Below are 23,664 nucleotides of genomic sequence, written 5' to 3' on the forward strand. Positions count from 1 at the left end.
ATATTGTCATACGTATCGAATCAGTGACCGTGAAAACGGCTGTTTTAGGTGTCGTCGTTTGTGCCGTATCAACAATCAATTGACATTGCTGCAAAACCTTTGCCATTTCAGAGTTCTTTGAAATGTTGCAGGTTGGAGTTTCATTGCTTTGCATATTTAATGACAATTTCAGCGCTGAATGGGCTGTTCGGCCACCTTCAAGCAAAGTTGCTGCGATTCCCGACGAAGCGAGTGCAAGTGCAATTTTATTTTGTGAGCGTATTGTTGCTAATAATAGAAAAGTTTTTTCTGTACCACCTGGTGCATCTAAGAAGTATATCCCTCCAGTTTCATCATTTGTTACTTTCATAAGAGCATCAAATACATACTTATGTTGTTCATTCAACAGTGGGAGATTTGTTTGAATTAATTCTTTCAAAGTGTTGAGATCATACAGTTTTTCTCGATGCACCTCTTGGTTAAAAGCATCATGCATTGGACTATTGGGCGTGGTAAGGCCTAATTGAATTAATAGTTTGTTTGGCATCATCAAGCTCATGTCCTCAATTGAAATCAATGCTTCGTTTTAAATTTCTTCACTGATTTGTATATTTGGATTTCCCATTCTATTCCGTATTTGATACAAAATATCATCACACATATAATCTTTGTACTTGATCTACAAATCGATTGGGTTTGATGGGAAGCATGTACATATGATTATAGAAAATATTGTTCGTATTTGGTGAGCATGTAATGATATTACAGCATCATTGAGAGTTTGATCCCAATGATCGTCATTTTCTAGCAATTGCAAACGTTGACAGACTTCTCTATAGGATCCACACAATTCACCATCAACAGTTCGTAAATGGAATGATTTTGGCCCACGTACATTGACTAATAGCAGTCGTAAATAAAAACATTCATCATTGCTTGGATGTACTGAATAAAATCGACCAATCGCATCGGTGGAATATACATCTGGGTATTCTGGAACTGGTTTTCCTTATTTCCGTCGTATAAATTTCCTTGAGGATTGATTCCAAGTGTAATATTTTGGCATTTCAGAATATAGCAATGTTTATGAAAAATCATCGTTTTGGCATGTCTCAAAGAAACTGGTTAATGTAGTAGAAGGTGGCTGAGCAGCTCTTTGTACTGAGTTCTGTGCTGTAAAATACACTCTTTGTCCATTTTCTAAATGCACAGCTAAGTGAACAACAGAAGGTTAGGTTAAGTCTCATGAATAGGAAAAGAAAATAATCGCCATACTACTTCATTACTACTAACATAGCGGCCCATTTGGTATTGGGTAACTTCATCATTGGAATTCTCTGCAGCAATTCCAATCACAGCCATATCACTCCCTTTGGTTACATATTTGCAAATGTATTTAATAGATTTTACTGAATGGCAAGATTCAACGTTGATGTGTGCTTTGAAGGTCTTTGATAAAATGGATGAACAATCCAACGATTATCTATTTCAATATATTGTTGATTTAATTTGACAATATTTTTGTGCAACAATTTAAATTAAATGTAACAATTTAATTCGTGTATCAGTTGACAAAAGCAAACTCAGTAGAATAGGACAGAAAATCCAAGAAAAACAACACTTACGACATATTGACAGTTTGTTGATGTTTCAATTTAATGTACGTCTTTAAATAATATACATAAACGAATAAAGAATAAAAAATGTAATGGTATTGTAAATTGTTCATCTATCAAATCATTATAATTCTAATCGATCATTAACAGAGAGTTTACAAATAATCGACCACCATAGATGATGTTCTTGATCAGTGATTACATTGCCACGGAGACGATCATTATTATCCATATTATAAAAAGGGCTATTTTAAAAAGAAAAGGGCGGTTTTTAGGATCTTTCCAGCAATTATTCGAATTTTTCTCGCTGTAAAAACCATCATTGGACTTCAACGAACATTAAAAACAAAAAAAATTGGCTAAATTGGTCCAGGCGTTGTTGAATTATGCGTTTACCAACACATTTTACGATTCATTTTTATATTATAGATTATATATAATCAATCAATCAACCAATTTATAAAAAAAATAATAAAACCGTTAGTAGTTTAAATCATGAATATACGAGTACCATACAGTTGGTTATTTAAACAAAATGTAGCAATTGAATAAAATAACCGAATTTAACGCAATAGGTATATTATTGTATTTTATTAGAATATTTAATAATTTTATTATATACACTTATACAATACTGTATATTCTTTAAAATAATTTAAACATTTATTTGTATTCACTTTTTTAATTACTATTCAAAGTATCATATTGAAATTTTTACATTTTAGAACATTTAATAATTTAAAGCAATTGAGCGTGATTTGTTTCATTAAGAATCTCCTGTGATCGTGTACAAATTAATTTTTTAATTACTTTTATTATTTCAACATTATACAAAGTAATTTAATAAAATAAATAAAAACGTATTTTTCTTAGTGTTAACTTCCAAATATTTTTATTTTTTCATACACGTAGGTACATGACATAACTTAATTAATCTAAATTATTGAATTATTTATGAATTATTGATCTCAAACTTATTATCGAAAATAAATAATTATTTTTCTTAGTGTGCAAAATTTGCTTTTTATGTTAAAACGTTTGAACTTTTTTGGTATGTATTTAATTAAAATATATATAATACATATTTTTTTAGTCACATTTTATGCCTTGTACTACATTTTAGAATGTCATTGTAAAAACTGTTTGTATTTAAAATATCCAAGTGTTTTTGTTTATGTTATAAATTATAAACGTATTTTAATTCTTTTTTATATTTGTGTTTTTCATTTTAAACAGTCATCGAGTTTGATACCATAATATATACTAAGTAGTAAGTACCAAACACTACTTTAATATAAATAGGTATAAATTAAATAAGCACATTTTATTTGAAACAAAAAATTATGCTATTGTATAATATTTACATATATATTAAAAGCCTTGTTCTTTTGGAATATCATATTACATTGTATCACTGGAGAACGAAAGTACGCTTACAGTATTTTTCTACATATTGAAATTTCATTCATCACGCGATATTTTAAGTTATTTTCAATAAAATCTATTGCGTACAGGTACAGACGTAGGTGCCGTTTAAAAATCAACCACGAAAATAATATCATGTTAATTGCAAATAAATAAACGGTCCTGAAAAAAATTATAGATAAGTAAATATCTCGAGCTTAACTGCTTAAGTCTGTTTCAAACTGATAAAGTGGACCGACAATTGGTTTTCTTCTAATCGGTATTCGATGTGTCGTGAACATTTTTTCCACGGAACTTGCAAACTTTTAAATCACAGAGTATCCCCTTGTGTTGCAGTTTGTTATCCACGTCTAGCTTATCTACTAAAGTTTTCCCAGTGGTACAAAATGTAAAAAAAAATAAAGGATGAAATCGTTTAGCGAGTTCCCCAAACTTGCCATCGCGTCTATTGGACACGGTCCAATACGATGTATGTATCTAATGTACCTGTGTGTTGACCATCTAACTTGCTATGTTAGCCTGGATTTTCTAAAAGCAAAAGCTATATTTCCTCCTTGCCAGATATTTTACACGTGAACGGAAAAAAAAAACATTTTGCTGTTTTTTTTTTCTGATTTTCATTTCAATGTATTAAAATATAATGTAGGTACATCAGTATATATTTTTATCTTCCTATTTTGATATTAGTTTTAGACAGAAAACCCTCAAAAATATTTTGAAAACCAATTTTGGGTCACCGCCCATAGGTTGTAAAATACTGGTATTCTGAATTCTAATTCTAATTATGAATATAATTATTTAACTTAAAATTATATATATTATATTATACTGAATACAGAACAGTATTAAAACTAATTTTTTAATTAAAATAAAATTCAGTAGAACTACAGTTTTTTGGTTGGTTCTTAAAATAATATGGATTAACTATTTTGAAATATAATCAATGGTTTCGCTTTAAATGTACTTGGATAAAGCTTATTTTAAGAGGACGCCACACCCGCATGTGTTGTCTCCGTCTTACAAACGTATAACATAGCAAAATCTGTTTAGCGCGGGACAACTGTTCTCCCTCAATATTTATAATAGAATTTTCAAAATTTCACAACGCATAGGTAAGAACTTTATCTGTGTCATAGCATCGTTATTTTTTTGATAATACAAACCAATAATTTTAAGTAATTTAATGAAAAAATAAAAAATAAATGTATTTTCTTAAGCTTATAACTTTAATTATATTTATGTTATCAAAAAAATAACGACGCTATGACACAGATAAAGTTCTTACCTATGCGTTGTGAAATTTTGAAAAATCTATTATAAATATTGAGGGACAGTGGCGTGCCCCGGGGGGGGGGGGGGGGGGGGTTATATTCCCCCCCATTGGCTTTTTTTTATTAACTTCAACTTATTAGATATTACCATAGACATATATAAACATTTATATATGGATATGGATATTACTTTTAAAATTATCAGTAATAAGTTATTGCTTATAAATTATTTCCCATTGGCTATTATAAACATTCACTATACGGATTATACTGATTATAGATCAGTGATTATGTATTCATGTTCGTAAGCAATAAATCCTCTAAGTAATAATTAATAATTAATTATGTTTATGGTAAGATATAAGATAGAATGATGGATCATGCTTATCACGTAGACTAAAAGTATAAATATAAATTTTCGTTTGGAATAACGAATAACTAAGTTGTTTTTAAGAATTATTTTTCTTTTGTATGTTAATTATTTTAATAAAGGTTATAAATGTTTTTAGTTTAATGTTGTCATTTTATTTAAACAATAGTGTATAGTGTGTGACTATTTAAATTAATTCTAATTGTAGAATGATACTCAATATTTAGCAATTTTTGTGTTTGGATAACCATGATTAATTTAAATGTACCTACTTTTACTAAAAAATGTATAACATATATCCCTCTCCGTTGAAATTTCCTGGGCACGCCACTGTTGAGGGAGAACAGTTTTCCTGCGCTTAACAGATTTTGCTATGTTATACGTTTGTAAGACGAAGACAACACATGCGGGTGTGGCGTCCTCTTAACAGTAATAATTTACGCGCACACACGAACAAAATTCAACCGAATCTTGATTACAAGAAATATGTAGGACACTCTGGTAAAACAAAGTTATAAAGTATACCGATAAAATTGTTTGCAACAATTTCATGCTCAACATAATTTCTTATAATTTTCGATTTATTTTCAAATTATTTGATTGATTTAATTCCTTACATGATATAACCATGGATGAATTTCAACCTTTACTTATGTATAAACACGTCAAGATCAATACTTTAATGAATTTTTTTAAATAAAGCATAAAAAGTAGGTAAATGCCCGGTCCGCTCAGTATAATACAAGTAATTATATTTTATTACCTAGTACTGTTTATAATAAGGATTTTTTCATCAAAATCGGTTAAATATAAATTTAAAAAAAAGTATTAGAAGTTAAAGACGTCACAGTATATTAAAAAAAAAAAAAGGTAAAAATCATTAATTTATTACCAACCTCATGAATGAAATACTATTGATTATTATACAAAATAAATTGCTTTTTTGGGTACTTTCCTCGTTAAAAATCTGAGTACTATAACTGCAGAAGCAGTATTTTTTTTACTTTTAAACCGAAATTCAATAACTTTAATGATCTTATTCAAAAAGCTCTAGAACAGTACATTTTATATAAAAATAGAAATTATGAGTGTAATGGCATATCAAACGGATATACTATGGTTACCTATAATACATGTATACCTACTGGTTACTCTTAGGCTTAAGTGGATGTCCACGCACAATTTGTTTCTCTGGATCTTTTCAGCAGAACCTTTCTTGAAGTGTTATTAGATTTAATTGAATTTAATTGATGTAAATTATTGACCTATTATCAAACTGTCGCAAACAGTGTATGACGTATTCGTATTGATACGTTGAATTTTTATTGAGTTTGAACTTTTCTGTATGGTATGAGCATTTTCAATATAAACTAGCTGATCCCGTGCACTTCGTTGCCCGTTAAATGTACCATCTCCATATGACTCAAACTTTATTCAATTGTATTCAATTTTATTTGTTATTTGTTATTTTATTTAATTTGTATCACCTCCCTGTCACCGTACTCGTCCTGTCGGGGCAAAAATTCTCCTGAACAGAACCGTCACCCTGGTGATAGGGCGGTGTGAATAAAAAATAATTAAATAAAAGTAATAAAACATATATAAGCATTTAAAAGTAAGTAATCGCTTTATTGTTAATCATGTCAATCATAATTATTAACAAAAATCAGTTTTATTTTCATTGTAGTGCTTTGTACTATACGATGTTTTTTGTTTGATTACCTGGCGCATAGACAAACAAATCTGATGGTTTCCCAACACGGGAACAGGCAACATACAATTGTCCATGTGAGAAACATGGGTTTTCCAGATTAATACCACAAACACTTATAATAACACTTATATTATAACCACATATCTACTCTTCAGATCGGAGTTTTGTCTGATTCAACCTGATGAATATTAATCTCTCCGTTTCAATTTTAACATACATTTCAACAACATATATTTTGTGATATAATCGCCAACATTTCAATATGTGATTGTCTTCATTTTCCCGAATCATTAAGTGGTATGAATAATAGTTCATTGAACTGACTTTTTTGTTGGTTTCAGAACCTGTAATAATAATATAATAATAATAACATTGAAATATAAAATTAAAATACATAATATGGTGACTGAGACATTATCGCCATAGCTAAACTAATATTTTAATTACCTGTAATGGGATTTATCATTTTTATTGAGAAATCATAGCCATCTTCACCTTGCCAAAATAGAATGGGATATTGCAGTGCATCATATGAGCGCGGTGTGTTTCCTTTATACGTTGTAATCGATCATTCTGACGATGTAAAACAATATCACGGGATTCCAAGTTTTCTCCAACTACAACGATAGCAACTTCATCAATAGTTGGTGCATTAAAACGTCTTGCATGTTGACCCGCAGGTGTTTTATCAGCTCTGATTACAATTTTGTAATTATCAGATGGCATCATGCAAATAATTAGTGATCATAGGTAACTTAACACTCTGCACAAAATACGATATACGAATTTAATCCGTGTATCAGTTGACAAAAGCAAACTCGGTAGAATAGGACAGAAAATCCAAGAAAAACAACACTTACGACATATTGACAGTTTGTTGATGTTTCAATTTAATGTACGTCTTTAAATAATATACATACACGAATAATGAATAAAAAATGTAATGGCATTGTAAATTGTTCCTCTACCAAATCATTATAATTCTAATCGATCATTAACAGAGAGTTTACAAATAATCGACCACCATAGATGATGTTCTTGATCAGTGATTACATTGCCACGGAGACGATCATTATTATCCATATTATAAAAAGGGCTATTTTAAAAAGAAAAGGGCTGTTTTTAGGGTCTCCTCAGAAATTACTCGAATTTTTCTCGCTGTAAAAACCATCCTTGGACTTCAACGAACATTAAAAACAAATTGGTCAAATTAGTCCAGGCTTTGTTGAGTTATGCGCTTACCAACACATTTTACGATTCATTTTTATATTATAGATTTACATAGGTACTCGTAAAATTTTTATACCTACAACATTTGAAGTATCGTGAATAAAAAATAAAAAAAACATACAAATGTGGATGCCCACTTAATTATTGTTGTTCTCGAATCGGTAATATGTAATATAAAATCACACTACAACAGTTCGAAAAGACAAGATTTCAGGTTCGGCCGAACGCAAATGTGCTGCTGTGTTTTGCGAGTAGCTGGGTCGTGGATAGTGAATAATAAACAGTTGGTCGACAAACAGCCGATCGAAATACCTAAGTCTGGTAACTACTGAAACCAGTGTGTAACACGATAGTGTGTACATACGGTTATATATTTGTCGAATTCTCGTCGTCGTATAATAGCGGTGTCTCACATGTCCGGATGATTGTTTTATGGTCCAAAAGTGCCATCGTCAAGTGCAGCACGAGTGTCTGGTGGTCGTGGAGAGAAGGACATCGGTGGTCGTCGGGCTGGCGGGACATGACCGTCAAACACGAGTAAATTTATGCGGCATTCAGCCTTTAAAATGTCCGGTGTCATTAAATGGCGCAAACAACGCTCTGGTATCGTTCCGCTGCGGTGGTGACGAGCTGCTTACGGTCTCGCGAGCGTGCCATAACGATAATGACGACATGAATATTCACGATCCTCGAACGGTGATGAAATTCATTGGTGTTGCGATGTTGGCGATTAATCTCCGCGAAACGCCACTACCGTGGCCGAGCAACTGATGCTGATTGTCAACACGATAGCTCTCGGTGGTTGCTGCAATATTTAGGCTCGAAAATCCGAAACCAATCGTTGTTGTATTGGTGGCGATTTTTGAATTATCGTAGTCTGCAAGCGCTATAACTACAGTATAACGGAAACGGAACAGTTATAAATTATTGTCTGTTATCGACAATGGAACGATTGAACAATCAACATGACACGTTGTGCTACTCGCTACTCGCACCTATATTATTATTATTATAATTATTATTATCATAGAGATAATATAAATGATTTCCGAGTGACGAAAAAATAAATTTTCTTACGAGGTACTGTCGGTTTAAAACGTAAGAACAAGTTAAGTATCAAATTTTTTGACAATTGACGATTCTTTGGACTCCTTGACTTCATATTGAAATCCCATATTATTATGACAAAGAAAACGACTTTTAAGTTAAATATTGTACCTACCTTTCTGTAGTATTTACATTTAGTTTTGTTTGCATTTCACTGTCTTACGGTGAGTGTTTATTATTATTATTACGCACTTGTACAATATTAATAATTAATAATTTATTCATATCATGCAAACTGCCACCCGTTAATATTTACTAATTAAATTATTTAGCGGTGATCTAAAATTCACATCAAACGTCCGGGTGAAGTAATTAAATATCTTCACACTAAGCGACGCAGAATACGTTTCAATGTTTGTCACGTTGAATCTGAGATTTAATAAGATTGCATATAATTCAGAATATATTATTTTTCATAGCGATATTTCAGATTTGAATAGAAATCTAATATTTTAGATTTTGTCATGAAATGATTTTATATTCAATTTATATGATATTCATTGGTTTAGTGTTTAAAAACAAACACGTTTAAAAGGGTTAATTACTATCCAATGTCACGCAAAGTATTGTAAATTGAAGTGATTAATAATTATTGCGATATTATCAATAACTTTATATGTTTAGATTTAATTTATATCATTTGGATATGTATGCGATTGGTTGCAACAAATGGCCGAAATTCAAAGGTCGACGAAATAAATGGCTGGAAGCCAAATCACTGTCATGTAAATCCGGGTGATGAATAAAGTGACCCACGATACAATTATAATAGTGAGCCAAATAAAAAAGCGACAATACTTAATTGGTTGGAAATATAATAATATGCATGATTCGAATTTTACAATAAAATATGATTATTATACATTTTGTAAACGTTTATACGCCAAAACATTTTTATATACGAAAACAATTGTAACGATGATAATATATTCAAATGACATTTCCTTTAAAACAGGACTTAGCATGAAACACAGTTTTAACTCTTATAAAATGCTTTAAAAAAGAAATTTTATTTTATTCAAGTTATGGTTTTTTTAAATTGTAGGAATTACAAAAACTTCACTGATTATGAATGATGAGGATAAACATTTAGTGGATCGAGAACTTTGAGACGTTGTATTACAGTGCTAAACCACTCTTTAAACACTGATAAATCTTAAAACACTAACCGACTATCTGAATATGTATTCAACGTGCCTTATCTACTCTTATTGACACCAAAACTATGCTTAAAAGAAAAGACAAATGTTCAAACAAAAACATAATAATAATAATAAATGATGGACCACTCTATTTAATTACACAACAAACTCTTATAAAAATGGTTTAGAAAGATTTGAAGTTGTTGATACAATGACATTACAAACGTATTACATAAATATGATAATGGAAAGAAAATACTGCAGGCAATATCAATGGAAGTTATTGATTTATAAAGATGTGTAATATATGTGATTAGGCGGTCTATAAATACCCTTAAAAACTACTTGAAAAATAATATAAGGTAGGAACTTCTAATATAATTTAGTTTCATATTTTAGTTTTTATTTAAATACGAAAAACACAAAATAGTTGTTTTCTAAAATAATAATTGAAAAATTCAAAATTAATGATAGGAAATTATATTGTGTAGCAATAATTTGTGAGTTAATGGGTACTTATGACTATGATTCATGAATATCAAAACTAGGAGTATAATCGAATATTTGTCATAAATTATTACAAAATAAGTTTACAAAACTTAGAAAAAACTTTAAATTATTAAGATAAATATTTCTTAAATTCATATTTATGATTTCGGAAAAACGTCAAACTTTCTAAAAATTGATTATTTTTAATTTTAATTTTGGAAATTTCTTAACTGATCGTCAATAATAAAAATATTGAACAGATAATAAACATTTTTCCAAAACATATGAACATCAACATTAAACAATATTATAAATGTATAATAATTAAAAGGGATGTTATGAGTTCAAAGGTTTTATTTCGAATATGGTGAGAATATGATTTTATCAATTTTTTATTTTTACGTGTGTTATCAATAATGATTTTAAAAAATTATCTTTATCACATTTAAATATCTTACGTGGAAAATATTTACAAAAGTTTTAGGTGTATTTTACTATGTCAATGAAGTATAATATAATTATTGGATACTACATCAAACTGCTGAAAAGTTATATAATATATTTGTGATATGCTTATGGAAAATGCAATATATTGGCAGTGGCATGGGTCGTATTGTGAGCGATGCGTAACGTCCGAACGACGCGACCTTCCTATAATATTATTACCAGCGATTTATACGTATGATATACGCCTTACCACCGTTATGATTTTGTTGATTGTAAAAAGGAATCAACATTAATGTAGGCGATAATAAAATCTAATAAAAACATTTCAATATCATTGTTATAATAATAATTATAAAACATAATAATACATTAATAAAAACTAATTCATTAATCGTTTTTGGTGAATAGAATATAGTATAATCAGTGAGCTATGGTTGCAAATCAATTTTTACATTGCAAGTTTAACGTTTATTTTAACATTTTTGTTTAATTTCCTGTATGATGAATTTAGCACTGTACGGAAATTAAAAATTTGATTTAAATATTTCAAATCCTATGATTTCAGTCACATTAATTAAGTTTTAAACTTTAAGAATAATTAAATTTCTCTTTAACAATTATTATTACAAAGTACCGCTGTGTTTGAGCTTTGAAAGTTAATTTTGAAATATTAAAAATATTGAACAATGTTTTGTAAATATTCTGTATTATTATTATTATTATAGATGACATAAAAATGACCTCCTTTATTATAACATTATATGTTTGATACAATTTTATAAATATACTTGTGAAATAATAATGTAAATAATATGAACACATAAATATGTTTAATATTAAATTCGAGTTTCATGTTAATGTATATTATATTTATAAATTCCAAACTTTTAAAATTATATTATAAAAATAAAAATAGTAATTTACTCATGCACGGTATAAATAATAATATATAGTTTATTGACAACGTGCATTGTGTGCAACATATAAACCACAAAAAATTATTACAATTAATTTTAAATTAAAATCATAAATTGTAATTTTTTAAGCGTCATATCATGTTAGGTTTATGTATAATGTACCTACGTATAATACACTACGTAATTGCTTTAAAACAGTGGTTCCCAACTGGTGGTCCGTGGACTCATCTTAAGTGGTCCGCGAATAAAAAAATTTTAATTTAAATTATGAGCGAAATTATACTTGATATTTTTTATTATTAACGGCTTAGCGCCTAACAGCCAGATAACACACTATCGCGACCGATTACAATTTATGTACGGATATAAATAACATTCGGTCATGCGGGTATAGCTAAATTGTGATAAATATTTATCTGCGTTTTTCCACTATTGACTATACTACTATATTACGGTAACTATTACTAGTTATGTCTCATATCTCAGATCTTCAGAACGACAGCAACTTGAAGAGTTCGTTTGAATATAGTACAAACTTAGAAGAGTTTTGATGTAAAAATGCCATGGGATATCCAAACATTCGGCAAACAGCATTACGTTTCCTCGTGGTTTTTTCAACCACATATTTATGTGATCAAGGATTTTCTTCACTATTATCAATAAAAATAAACAATGAAATCATCTGAATCCAAGTGATGATATGCGACTGGCACTAAGCAACAGCATCGTTCCAAGAATTTCACAACTGGTAAAAGAAGCACGCCCTAATAAGTCACATTAATACTCAATAATATAAATTTGTTATATTTTTAAATATATTTAAATAAGTGATATAAAGAGGGGGAGGGGTTGAAATCAGGGAGTGGTCCATGACGGTGAAAAATTTATAAAAGTGTTCCGTGCCTATTGTTGAGTTGGGAACCACTGCTTTAAAATATACATGACACCAAATTAAATATTATTGAGTACTATGGTTTAATATTAGTTTACAAATTTTTAGCACAAGGTTAACCTATTTCAAAATCACATTTTATATGTCAACTCAAAGTTCCGCGGTGGAAGCCATCCGATACACACGTGTCTCTGTGCGCTCCTCTCGTAATTAATATAATCGCACTCATTAGCGTTCACTGTTCAGTGACAATGAGTAAATCTTAGTTGTACTTTAGTGTTTCTTTTTTCGCAACCTACTAGCAGTGTTTTTATTATGATAAACTTACCAACGTCGCTTGTATAAGTTCTCCAAAATCGTCGTTTAAAATCCTTACATAAGTTCGCCGTACTCACATTACTGCGTTATTACGCAATAGTGCATACGAGTTCTCCTTATCTGCGACCGCCACCAGGCGGTCTAGATAAAACAAACACACGCCGCCGCCGCAATTTAATTAATTATGAATAATATTAATAATAGAGCTAATCAGCAAATCGGTCAACGCAAAACAACAACGTCCAGTCAGCCAATTAAGTCAAACCCTCACGCTTCTAATACCAAATATGACGACGCAACTTCAAATAAAAATCCAAATGACAATGTTACTCATGCTACTCAAGGTAAAAGAAATCTCTCTTCATCTTCTCAAACCTCATCGACAAGCGATCAGGTCAATATTATATCGCAAAATATTAAAAAAAAAAAAACCAAACTGTTTAAATCAACAAATCGGTTTGAAATCCTAAATCAACTTGACGAGCCTGACCAAAACTCGTCTTCTCAACAGCTGCCTGACGAACCAAACAATGATATCTCAGACGAAGTTTTCAAACCCCCACCTCCTATTTTTGTAAGGGGCGTGTTAAACTACTTAGACCTATGTACATCGCTAATTGAATTAATTGGTGTAGATAATTTCTTCTGCAAAACGTCTGCTGACCGTTTAAAAATTCAAACATCGAATCCTGAATCATACAGGGCACTTATTCACTTTTTAAAAGATCAAGAAGCGGAATTTCACACTTACCAGCTCAAACAAGATAAACCACTCCGTGTCGTCATACGTAACCTTCATCCAACCACTAATGTAGACACAATTAAAGAAGAACTAGAAGTTCGTTTGTTTGAAATAAGACGTGTTACAAATGTTCTCCACAAAGTAACAAAAATTCCACTTCCGCTCTTTTTCGTAGATCTAGAGCCATCAATCAAGTCAGCTGAAATCTTTCATCTGTCCTCACTGTTGCACACGAAAATCAAAGTCGAAGAGCCCTACAAGTCTAAAACAATCAGCCAATGTACAAACTGTCAGGAATACGGTCACACAAAAACCTACTGCGGTTACCCTTCACGCTGCGTCCGCTGTGGCTCAAATCACAAGTCCCCCGACTGTCCAAATCCACGCTCCGATCCACCAAAGTGTGCTCTCTGTAGAGGCGATCATCCTGCAAGTTACAAAGGCTGTTCCATATACAAGGATCTCCAGCGTGCCAAAAAACCATACACCAAAAGTAACTTTGTACCAACTAACACTAGATTTAATACCACAAATGTTAGAGATAGTCATCCAATAAATGACACCCACCCAATTCAGCCCGATTCTCATTCCCCCACCTATGCCCAGGCTACTTCTGGTAGGTCAGCTAATAATCCAAATCCTTCAACCGCTCCTGATTTAAATTCTACCATCACAAACTTCCTTGAGGATTTCAAATCACTGATAAATCCTCTAATATCCCTACTCACCAAAGTAATCGAAAAACTTCTTGCTAAATAAAATGTCAGACAAAGCTACAAATAAATCACTTTTAATACTACAATTTAATGCAAATGGAATAAAAAATCACGTCAACGAACTCCAAACAGTTCTTTACAATTCACGCATTGACTTAGCACTTATTACTGAAACCCATCTCACCAAATACTCCAACATTTATATACCAGGGTATAAGCTTTTAAAAACCGACCATCCTGATAACACGGCTCATGGTGGTGTCGCTATTCTCATAAAAAATGCTATTCAATTTCAACCTCTTCCACATTTTTGTTTTAATTATTTACAATCCTGTTCCCTAATCATAAAGTTAAATAATATTCCTATTACTATTGCGGCCGTCTACTCTCCTCCAAAACATAAGATAACGTTTCAAAATTTTACTAATTACTTTAACTCTGTGCATAACAATTGCATTATTGGTGGTGACTTCAATGCAAAACACCATTCCTGGGGTTGCCGTGCAAACAATCCGCGTGGTCAGGTTCTTCATAATTTTGTAACTAGAGAAAATCTTAAAGTCCTTGCTCCACCAGGCCCAACATATTGGCCGACCTCAGCACGTAAAAACCCAGATATTCTAAATATTTTCATCACAAAAATCCCAAACAACATTCACTGTACTACGGAGAATATACTTGACTTAAATTCTGACCATTCCTCAGTACTGCTAACTCTTAATGTCTCTCCTCCTCTTCGACAGGAATCCCCGAAATTATTTAACCATACTACTAATAAAATCAAATTTCATGACCTTGTAGACCAACAAATCAAATTAAACATTAAATTAAAATCCTATGACGACCTGGATCTAGCTGTTTACAATTTCACAAACCTCATTCAAAGTGCAGCTTGGTCATCTACAGTCACCTCCCTCAAACTTTCTAAGACTCCTGCTATACCAGTCCACATTCGTGAAATCATTGTTGAAAAACGTAGGTCAAGGGCTCTTTACCAGCGAACCCGCTTGCCTTCACACAAGCAAAAATACAATAAATTAGCCAACCATCTAAAAAAATTGTTAGCTAAACTCAAAACTAAATCTTTTGAAAGCTTTCTAACTAATCTCTCTGCAAATGATGGTAGTCTTTGGAAAGCAACAAAAAATGCATGTAAAACTAAAGCCCCTAACGTCCCAATAAAAAAAAACGATGGCAGCTTTGCTATATCTGATACAGATAAAGCTGAACTGTTCAAACTCCACCTATCTGAAACTTTCCAACCTCACCCTGATATTGCCTCTCCAAATAACATCAACTCTGTGGAAGAGTTTCTAAACTCCCCACTACCAGTTGCTCTCCCTGTCAAACATTTCACTCCGAATGAAGTTAAATATGCTATTGATAAATACCCTCTCAAAAAATCTCCCGGGTTTGATCAAATTACTGCTGAAGTTGCCAGATGCCTGCCAAAAAAAGCGATCATCCACCTCTCACATCTATTTAACTCTGTTCTTAGGCTCTCATATTTTCCTTCCCTCTGGAAATTCTCGATTATTATTCTGGTTCCAAAGCCCAATAAACCTCCTGACACCATTTCCTCTTATCGCCCCATTAGTCTATTACCTTTTTTCGCTAAAATCCTTGAAAGACTTTTACTTAAACGTATTCTACCATGCCTAACTATGAATTCCATTCTTCCCAACTCTCAGTTTGGATTTCGATCTACCCACTCAACAATCCACCAAGTTCATAGAGTTGTAGATGCAATTTCTTATGCTTTAGAAAAAAAATTATATTGTACTTGCGTTTTTCTTGATATCTCTCAAGCATTTGATAGGGTCTGGCACCATGGGCTCCTTTTCAAATTGAAAAAATTTTTACATCCTGTATTCTTCCTGATCATTAAATCATATCTTTCTGACAGATATTTCAGTACTCGTTTCGGTGAAACCCTCTCCAGTATAGCCAAAATATCGGCAGGCGTTCCACAAGGTGGAATTCTTTCGCCTGTGCTCTACAACATCTACGCCTCTGATCAACCAACCTCCCCGAATACGCTAGTCGCCGACTATGCTGACGATAAAGCTATAATCTCAATAAATAATGACCCGGTTATTGCCTCCCACCATCTTCAAAATCACCTCTCCCTCATGGAAGAATGGTACACCAACTGGTGGTTGAAAATAAATCAGTCCAAATCCATACATTGTACTTTTACCCTTAGACCTCCTACCTGCCCAGCTGTCTCCATTCATGGCATCCCTATTCCAAACTCACAAACAGTTAAATATCTTGGACTAACTTTAGATCGTAGATTAACCTGGGCCCACCATATTAAGTCTAAACGAACAAACTTAAACGCTCGTTTACGCCTTCTTAAAACATTTATTAACAATAACAAATTCACTAATATCAACTCAAAACTGCTCATATATAAATCTTTAATCAAACCAGTCTGGACTTATGGAATAGAGTTATGGGGTAATGCAAAAAAATCAAATATAAACAAAATACAAACTTTTCAAAACATAGCACTCAGGAAACTTCTAAACGCTCCTCCTTACGTCTCAAACCACACTATTCACACTGATCTAAAAATGAAACTGGTACATGAAGAAGCTATAGATCATTACCAACGCTTCCACAATCGTCTTTCCTCAAATAGCAACCCGCTAATACGTAATCTTGCAGTCCATACTATTCCTGGTAACCCACCCAGACGTTTAAAACGTAAATGGTGTCGTGACCTACTTGCTCACCCCCCTGCCCTCAACTAATCATTTACAGAGTATCAGTTGTTTAACTAATTATTCTAAAAATAAAAAAAAAAAAAAAAATTTAAAAAATTAAAAAAAAAAAAATCAATCAATTTGAGTGTCATTAGTGGATGACTTCTCACGTCAAGCGTATCATGTTGTAAATTCTCTAACCATATAAACTTATTGTGCCCCTAAGGTATAGATTGTTTATCTCAAATAAAGAAAAAAAAAAAAAAAAAAAATATGTCAACTATTCAAATAATGCAGAATGTAGATATTGTCATTATCAAATCTATACGTTTAACATAGTTTACTAAGTATATAATAATTGTTCGTTCCTATATCTTTATATATTATAGTTAGGCTGTTAGATTGGATCAGACCTTAAACATTTGCAGTATTTAAAATGACCGTTAGGTTTTTAATTGTTTATATATATTTTTTAATTGTTTAAAAATAATACCTTGCAATGTTTATAATTGGTCATCTATTTTCAAAGCTTTCAGTAAATACAATTACCTATATAGCAACTGAGGGCCATAGTTTCCATGTTTTTGATTAGTAAAAAATTTAAAAAAAATTTAAAAAATTTAAATACTTCAATATTACAACAGGCATCAATGCATTTATACATTTTTTAATAAAGCAAAGAAAAATATGATGATATAGTAAAAAAAATACCCAGCTAAGTGTATTACTTCCATAATTATAATTTTCGTTCCAATAAGACCAATACTAATCTAAAATAATTTTATTAATTTTTATTGAATATTTTAAATGGTAGAATCAGTTAAAATTAGTTAAAAAATTATTGCTGGTATCTTGTAATTCTATTGTTGATTTTCTGAATTATACGTACTATCCATATCAGAAGCAAAATCGTTTTTTAAACTAAATAGATTAAAACAGGTTACCGCAAGCTTGTATATGGAACATATATTGGACAACTAGTCAATGAAGAAGAGAACATTTGAAAACTTAACATTTAACTAAATATGATTTAATTTTTGATTCTTATGCGTACATTGAGATTTTTCACGGTTAATAAAATCAATATAAATGGATCACAATGTCTAATCAGTGTTTTTATTCTAGACGATGAATAATTAGAAAAGAATTTAAAAATTTAATTATTAATGCAATATTTATAATTTATTATTGTAAATATATTAACGATAATTGAATATATTTGACTATCAATATTAAATGATATATTATACTTTTCGTTTCAATAACTCCAATGTTATATTATAAATATTATGGCATGAGCGTTGTATATTGACGATTTTTAATTCAATTTGAAAATTGAAATAAACTTCTTAACGGTTTGAAGGATCATTATTAATTTAATTTAAATTAAAATATAACTTGTACGCCTGCAATAAAAGTACCTGTTAATTTGTTGTTTCATATTACAATTTAACCATAGATTTTGTTAAACGGTTATAATATCAGATAAAAACATTTGCTAAGTTTCGATACCATAATTTAAATAAATATTGTATCTTTTAATATTTGTGAATTTTATTTATTTTCATTTATGTTATTTACTTAGATCATAATTATTATGATATACAATAAACGTTAATTATTTAAAATAATTAAACTAAAAATATATATATATATATATATTTTTATTATATATATATCTTATATTCTGAGTTAAATTAAAATAAAATAGATTTATACACAATAATATAGTAGTGAATACCAGTAAATGAAATAACTTTTTTCAACAACATGGTACCTACGCAAATCTAAATATCATTATATTATATTATACCTGTAAAATATTTGTCAAGGTTTCAAAAGACAATTTTTCTTAAACCCAGATTTTTAGCCAAGTTCATTGATTTTATACACTATGATTTCTATGTTTTTATTGTGTGTCTATGTGTGTGTGTTCTGTACGGTGAATTTCCCAGGTAGAAAGGGTGCTCAAACAGTTCCAATTTGACAAAATCTAATAGAGAGTTATAGAAAATACAATAAAAGGCTAATGTTTCAGTCGGTTTAAAACGCTAATGTTTCAGTTGGTTAGTTCACCAAAGTTAAGACGAAATTACTGACAATCGTAATAATTTGAATCAGTAATTAAATGACGTGATGATGTATCATTGTTTTAAAATGTAAAGTCAGCATTGGCAAAATGATCAAAACGATGAGTACATCATTAAAATCCTGGTTTTATTTTTTATTTTTATTCAGATTAACACACCGTTATTACGCTAATATAATAAAAATTAAATTTCAGTGATTTTTAGATTATTTAATTATCAAAATACATACCCTAATACTATAATTATATTTTTGTATTTAAAATAATGTTGCTAAAATAATTTCATTTTCATTATTAAATTAATATTATTTAATATAAACTTAACAAACATAATTTTGTTGTTCAAAGAAAAAAATTAATCTTGCGAATTTTTAAATTATATTTAATCAAATCATCATTTGAGTTAGCGGTTTACCAAAAATAATGTTACAATAGATTACACTTTTTCTTAGCATGTAAGACGTAAATAAGTATTCCGTATTTAATTTAAGCTCTCGTATTGTTAAGATTATGAATCTGTAAACGGTTAAACATTTGTACAGTTCACAATAACGATTAAGACTGATAAAACGAGTGTTAACTTACGTGTCTTTATTAATATGATTACACTTTATTTACTTTTGTTTTATGTTTACTATATATAAGATAATTTTAAAATAAAAATTTTTTTGAAAAGTAATGTAATCAAATCATATTATATAATTTAAATAAAAAAAGTAATATAATAAATAATATAATATATTATAACAAGAATATGAGATAAGACTTTTCTGTCATGAATTCAAATCGCATTTCAGGTTAATCCTTTTAAAATCAACATACTATATTTTTCATCACAAGGAATTCCTAACCTCCATGTATTATAGCTAAACGCAATATTTCTTCCAAATTTTTATTAAATATTAAGTAAAAGTCTTTTAATTCTCTGAGTAGTTCTGATTTACTTGGATGCGACTCATAAAAGTAACTTCTAAATAATCTAAATGAGCACACATTTTAACTAAGATTCCTACATCGCCACGATACATCATTCCTATTTTGTAATTAATAATATAACAAAGTTGTCCACACTTAAAACCAACTTTTAAATAATAATCATTAGAAAATTAATTTAAAGTATTTTTCCAAAAATAATCTATACGAGTTATGCATTGAATAATTATTAATCAGTACATGATTGTATTTTTTTTAATAAGCTTTTTAAAGATTACTAGATTTTCATCATGTAACAGTAAGCTATACATCAATACAACTCTTTTGAAAGTATCAACCACAAAATCTCTATTTAAATATAGTCAATTCAATTATTTCACATGCATCAACACAATTATAACAATTATAATAATATATAATAATAATGACAGAATCAATACTATCAATTAATTATTTTCCTTTAAAAACATTTCTAAAAAAAAATTATTTTATTCCAGTGAAAATAAAAAAAATATTAAGGCTAATTTTTTAAATCGTTAATAATCTTCAGTTTATTATAAATCTCCTCATATTCAAGTATACCAATAAATTATTCACTAATTAATAAAAATTAGTAACAAAACATATTTGGTATTTTTCCAAGCTAAGAACATTCATCAAAAGATACATTAATCTCAAACACGTTAATATTCTGAGTTATTTAATATCAGTGCTGATTAATATTTTAATTTTAATATTAAAATAATTCGATATTTCTTTTATAATTATACAATTATTATATTTTTATAATATTAAAAAATAAAAAATAAAAAAATGTATACAAATTTGAAATTAGTAACAACTATTATTATATATATTTTTAGATTGAATTTTATTTTTCATGATACATTACTTTTCATTTAAATATGAAAAAAGTGAGACAAAATAAAAACTATTAATAAGAACATAAATTTACATTACAAGCCAACTCACGTTGAAAATACATTGTACATTATTTTTAATTTAAAAGCAAGAGATATTTTTATGATTTAAAAACTCAATTATACTAAAGTCAAGAAACAAAATCAATTTTGTTATTATACGTTTTTAATTAGTTTGCTAAATTATTCTGATATCTTTAAATGTAATATATTGCATGTAATTAAAATGAAATGTAATTAATATTGAAATAATTACTATTCGCCTAATAAAATAATTTATAGACTATGGATATTTTTGATAAACATTTTTATTATTGTTAACGTATTGTGTATGTGTAAACTTTTAAAAAACATCTAGGAAACTTTACGATCTCGTTTTAAATGGATTTCTCATAAATGTATTTTATTGAAAACAGAACACACAGTTTACACTGCTCAGTTCAAATAAGACAGATTGTGGTATATGCCATCTGGTACGAAATAAACCAACCACAAAATTAATCACTCCCTTTTACTATGAAAATGTAATCTTACTTGCTATGACTTGACTATGCAGTTAACTAACAATGTAAATCGTACATCGTTTAGTCTTAGTTGAATCGTTAAATCAAAGCAACATTTAAATAAAATAGTGTATCATCTTAGTACATTATAAATATTAATTCACAGCATCTAAGTAGTTAACTAATTAGTAATAATGAAAGTTAAAGACGTAATTTATGGCTTATACTTTGTAGTATAATATGTACATTTCTCGTCTATAATAGTTCATTTAAAATTTTCAGAACTGTCGTATTTACTGCATAGCTGATTTTTTTGAAAATAAGAAAGTTTAATTAAAAGTAAAAACTAAAAAAAAAAAAACATTCCTTGAACAAATTGAGATAAATTTGTTAGTTGTAATTTCAATACAAAAATCGATCCATTCAGAATCAAATACGATTTTTATTTTTTTAATCATCCAAGACTTCGGACGCAAATGTTTTAAATATTATATTTTCTGACAACACATCCAAGTCATAAAATGTGATCACCGTGAAATTCGGATTGCATACAACATTAGACTAAAAGCTTATACAGATATTAAGCTCTTTACTGTCTCTACTTATAATGTCAAAAATAAATATGGTTTCAATAAAGTATAAACACTGTTTTTGTATGTTTAATTTTTACTAGGATAGGTCCAAATATAATTGCCCACACTTTATATGAATATAAAATGCACCTTAGAGTTTTAGTAAATATTTCACAGTCAAAGTTCATATTAAATTTGAACTAAACTTTTTGTCCAAATAATGGTTTGGGTGCATGACAAAACACAGAAAACTCCGAAAAACTACCTAAAATAAATCATGTGGTTGTATTTCCTCATGGCCCTTTTGCACTAATTACATTCAAAGTAATAGCTGTTGGAGACACACAATTTCCATAGTTCTTAATTACAATGACTGGGTACACTATTTTGCCTGCTTAGCACCATAGTTGCAGCTGTGCTCTTCAGATGGTAATCTTAATTAAAACGAATGTAGTAGGGACGCCCGTAGAGACATTATGATTACACGACTTGCTCCGGTGGCTATAAAAAATAACAGTAAAAAGGAGTGGCCCTAAAAACGCAACGATGACAAATTGAGATGAGTTTTGATTTTTTGTTTAGTACCTAAAATAAAATTGTCTGTAACCGTGCTGGTATATTATATTATTGTATCCAACTGTTGGTTGTAAATAACAGTGTAATAATTCCATAGGTATAAAATACATAACTGTTATGCTTTTGTGACACGCGATAATCAAGTCCGTAAAATATAGTTTTTTGGTCAGTCTAAAATTGTCCGTACTAACAATGTTTAATAAACATTTATTTTTTATTACAGTAAATTATATTTGCACGCATACCATATTGTAATATAATTTTTGAGTGTACTTGAGTAAAACAAAAAATGTGAAGAGCTCTAAAGCACAATAAAAATAGACTGATCACTATCCAGTTATATTTTTATATTTATTATTTTATAACACTTATCTAATTAATCTAAACAAGAACTTGTCTAAGCGATTATAAAAATAATTCAAGTGAATTCATAAAAATAACTTTTGGTGAAATCAAATATTGTGGTTGGTATACATATAGTATATACTATCAAATAATCCACTCTGAGCTCCCAAAACCAAACGAGTGTAAAAGTCAACTGTACTTTTAGAGAGAAGTCTGTTTCTGACATAATATCAATTTTCTACATTGTACATCCCGATTCACATTTATTCATTATTGTAAAATCCATTTTAATATTATATAATACTTTATAATATCCGTCATTTAGTGTATCGTTCAAAAAATTATTTTAGTTATGTACCTAATTACTCAGTTTCAATTTTATAATCAAACGATTTAGAAAAATATCATCGTAACATAATGATTAAATAAAAAAAACGGGAAAGTGGATATCGCTCTGGTGTACAGTAGGTTACAAGTGGGTTACTGGAATGGATGGAATTAAATTTGAATCCAATGATATTAAATCATTGTATACGAAAAACGATTCTGAGCAGAAACGGTTTATCTGTCTAGGATATATTATAGATTATTAAAAATTTTAAAATCTTAGATTTAAAAAGAAACATTTTTATGAATTTTC

The 23,664-nt window shown here is 29.5% G+C and overlaps 1 pseudogene; it reads right to left on the reverse strand.

Moving 5' to 3' along the window:
- Positions 1–6,519: 6,519 nt before the first annotated feature.
- On the reverse strand, positions 6,520–7,101 carry LOC149055812 (uncharacterized; annotated as a pseudogene).
- Positions 7,102–23,664: the final 16,563 nt, after the last annotated feature.

This window comes from Diuraphis noxia, unplaced genomic scaffold (genome assembly GCF_037042655.1).
Source record: "Diuraphis noxia isolate RWA-SAM2 unplaced genomic scaffold, SU_Dnox_SAM2 contig0004, whole genome shotgun sequence".
Classification (NCBI taxonomy): Eukaryota; Metazoa; Arthropoda; class Insecta; order Hemiptera; family Aphididae; genus Diuraphis; species Diuraphis noxia.